Source organism: Triticum aestivum, chromosome 3A (genome assembly GCF_018294505.1).
Source record: "Triticum aestivum cultivar Chinese Spring chromosome 3A, IWGSC CS RefSeq v2.1, whole genome shotgun sequence".
Lineage (NCBI taxonomy): Eukaryota > Viridiplantae > Streptophyta > Magnoliopsida > Poales > Poaceae > Triticum > Triticum aestivum.
Genome location: NC_057800.1, coordinates 2,668,809 through 2,673,256, shown reverse-complemented (window position 1 = coordinate 2,673,256; position 4,448 = coordinate 2,668,809).

The window sequence follows — 4,448 nt, the reverse complement described above, 5'->3', positions numbered from 1 at the left end:
TTGGTATGTATATTATCTTTATAACTATTGGTTCATTTATTGTTTATGAAAATTATGCCGACCAACGTGACATAGATTTTATTTATCTAGGATGTATGTGAATCGGAAATGCCAACTGACCCTATTGTCGAGAGGTTAAATTTCGTTGAAGAAGAAAACAATTTGTTGAAGGAAAAAATAAAAAAAATTGAGGAGGAGAAGATGATATTGGAGTTGCATGTTGCGGATGTCGTCGATGATCACAAGATCAAGATGGATGCAATGCGCTTGAAGATTAGAAAGATTAGAAAATATGCCATTCATACCGAGGCTTGGTATCATTATGCCGTTGGATCAATTGTTACCTTGGTTGCGATTATGATCGCATTTGTTTTCGCATTGAAATGTTTTACATAGTTTCAATGTATGGTTTATTTAATTAGATGCTCTGGAGAGCTATATGTTGTTAGATGAGAACTATGTATGCACTTTTGTTTTAATGTGATGATGAACTTCTATTAATTTGGACACTTAATTATATATAATGCACGCAGATGAACCGGCAATGGATGTATGGTGACAGACACACCCGCGAGTACATTAAGGGTGTGCATGAGTTTCTCGATGCGGCTGAGGCAAACAAGCAGAATGGTTTTATGTGTTGTCCAGGCACTGAATGTGGGAATATGAGGTCTTACTCTAACCGAAAAATCCTTCACTCCCACCTGCTTTACATGGGTTTCATGCCACACTATAATGTTTGGACGAGGCACGGAGAAATAGGGGTTATGATGGAAGAAGGCAAAGAAGAAGAGTACGATGAAAACTATGTGCCCCCTGAATACGGTGATGCTGCAACGGGGGGAGGTGGTGAAGATCAAGAGGAACCAGACGATGTGCCCAATGATGCTGCCACAGGTGAAGCTGCTGAAGATCAAGAGGAACCAGACGATGTGCCTGATGATGATGATCTCTGCCGGGTCATTGTCGACGCAAGGACGCAATGCATTAGTCAAAAGGAGAAGCTGAAGTTCGATCGCATGTTAGAGGATCCCAAAAAAGGGTTATACCCCAATTGCGAAGATGGCAACACAAAGCTCGGTACCATACTGGAATTGCTGCAGTGGAAGGCAGAGAATGCTGTGGCTGACAAAGGATTTGAGAAGCTACTGAAAATATTGAAGAAGAAGCTTCCAAAGGATAACGAATTGCCCGACAGTACATACGCAGTAAAGAAGGTCGTATGCCCTCTAGGATTGGAGGTGGAGAAGATACATGCATGCCCTAATGACTGCATCCTCTACCGCAGTGCATACAAGGATCTGAACGCATGCCCGGTATGCGGTGCGTTGCGGTATAAGATCAGACGAGATGACCCTGGTGATGTTGACGGTGAGCCCCTCAGGAAGAGGGTTCCTGCGAAGGTGATGTGGTATGCTCCTATAATACCACGGTTGAAACGTCTGTTTAGAAACGAAGAGCATGCCAAGTTGATGCGATGGCACAGTGAGAACCGAAAGAAAGATGGGAAGTTGAGAGCACCCGCTGACGGGTCGCAGTGGAGAAAAATCGAGAGAAAGTACTGGGATGAGATTGCAAAGGACCCAAGGAATGTATGGTTTGCTTTAAGCGCGGATGGCATTAATCCTTTCGGGGAGCAGAGCAGCAATCACAGCACCTGGCCCGTGACTCTATGTATGTATAACCTTCCTCCTTGGATGTCCATGAAGCGGAAGTTCATTATGATGCCAGTTCTCATCCAAGGCCCTAAGCAACCCGGCAACGAAATTGATGTGTACCTAAGGCCATTAGTTGAAGAACTTTTACAGCTGTGGAATGGAAACGGTGTACGTATGTGGGATGAGCACAGACAGGAGGAATTTAACCTTAAGGCGTTGCTGTTCGTGACCATCAACGATTGACCCGCTCTCAGTTACCTTTCAGGACAGACAAACAAAGGATACCACGCATACATGCACTGTTTAGATGACACTGAAAGTATATACCTGGAGAAATGCAGGAAGAATGTGTACCTGGGCCATTGTCGATTTCTTCCGACCAACCATCAATGTCGAAAGAAAGGCAAGCATTTCAAAGGCGAGGCAGATCACCGGAAGAAGCCCGCCATGCGCACCGGTGATCACGTGCTTGCTATGGTCAATGATTTACACCACGTAATCTTTGGAAAGGGTCTCGGTGGACTAGCTGTTCCGAATGACACTGAGGGACACGCACCCATGTGGAAGAAGAAATCTATATTTTGGGACCTACCCTACTGGAAAGACCTAGAGGTCCGCTCCTCAATCGACGTGATGCACGTGACGAAGAACCTTTGCGTGAACCTGCTAGGCTTCTTGGGCGTGTATGGGAAGACAAAAGATACACCTGAGGCACGAGAGGACCTGCAACGTTTGCACGAAAAAGACGGCATGCCTCCGAAGCAGTATAAAGGTCCTGCCAGCTACGCTCTTACGAAAGAAGAGAAAGAAATCTTCTTTGAATGCCTGCTCAGTATGAAGGTCACGACTGGCTTCTCGTCGAATATAAAGGGAATAATAAATATGCCAGAGAAAAAGTTTTAGAACCTAAAGTCTCATGACTGCCATGTGATTATGACACAACTGCTTCCGGTTGCATTGTGGGGGCTTCTACCAGAAAACGTTCGATTAGCCATTGTGAAGCTATGTGCATTCCTCAATGCAATCTCTCAGAAGGTGATCGATCCAGAAATCGTACCAATGCTAAGGAGCGATGTGGCGCAATGTCTTGTCAGTTTCGAGCTGGTGTTCCCACCATCCTTCTTCAATATCATGACGCACGTCCTAGTTCATCTAGTCGACGAGATTGTCATCTTGGGCCCGTATTTCTACACAATATGTTCCCCTTTGAGAGGTTCATGGGAGTCCTAAAGAAATATGTCCGTAACCGCGCTAGGCCAGAAGGAATCATCTCCATGGGCCATCAAACATAGGATGCTATCGGGTTTTGTGTTGACTTCATTCCTGGCCTTAACAAGATAGGTCTCCCTAAATCGCGGTATGAGGGGAGACTGACTGGAAAAGGCACTCTGGGAAGAGACTCAATAATATCCAGGGACGGATATTCTTAGTCTCAAGAACACTACACAGTTCTACAGAACTCTACCTTGGTGACCCTGTATGTCGATGAACACAAGAACAGTCTGCGCTCCAAACACCCGGAGCAGTGCGACGACTGGATTACATGTGAACACATCAGGACTTTCAACAGTTGGTTGGAAACACATCTCAGAGGTGACAACACTGTTTGTGATGAGTTGTACTTGTTGTCCAGGGGACCATCTTTGACTGTATTGACTTACAAAGGATACGAGATAAATGGGAATACATTTTACACGATCGCCCAAGATCAAAAGAGCACCAACCAAAACAGCGGTGTCCGCTTTGATGCAGCAACCGAGAGCGGAAATGACACATATTATGGTTACATAGTGGACATATGGGAACTTGACTACGGACCTGATTTTAAGGTCCCTTTGTTTAAGTGCAAATGGGTCAATCTGTTAGGCGGCGGGGTACAGGTAAACCCACAGTACGGAATGACAACAGTGGATCTGAAAAATCTTGGGTACACTGACGAACCGTTCGTCCTAGCCAATGATGTGGCACAGGTTATCTATGTGAAGGACATGTCTACCAAACCGAGAAAAAGAAAAGATAAGGAAGCGAATACATCACACGATGAGCCAAAGCGCCACATAGTTCTTTCAGGAAAAAGGGACATCCTGGGAGTGGACGGCAAGACAGACATGTCTGAAGATTATGAAAAGTTTCATGAAATTCCTCCCTTCAATGTCAAGGCTGACCCAAGCATCCTGATAAATAATGAAGATTATCCATGGTTACGGCGCAATAAGCAAATGACACAAGCGAAGAAAAAGTGAAGACTTTCTCCCGCAATAAGCAAATGCTATGTGGGTGAAATTATGATACCATCCCAACTTTCAACTTTTTCAGAGTTCATTTGAAATGCTTTCATGTTTTATGGTTCGAAACTTTGATACTTCGAAAGTGATTGTCCATTTTGTACACGCAGTGCATCAAGTTTTTGTCGTAACCCTCTCTACTTTTTGGAACATGCTATGTGGGTGTAATGATGATACCATGCCAACTTTCAACCTTTTCAGAGTTCATTATATAAAAACAATCAATTAAAATATTATGTTATGATCAACTAAAATAAAACTATAATATTCTTCAATAGCAAAAAGAATATAATTTGTGTGACCTAAAATCAAACTATAAGTATTTAATTGTAAGTATAAATAAAAAATAAATAGCAAAGAAGAAAAAAATTCTAATTTTATAGTAAAGTTATTCATAAACTAGTGATTCACACAAATTTTTAAAAATTCAAGTTTAAACTATTTAAAATTTAAAACTAATGGCACTAACAGAAAGTTTATAATTTTTGTGACCTAAAAGCAAAAA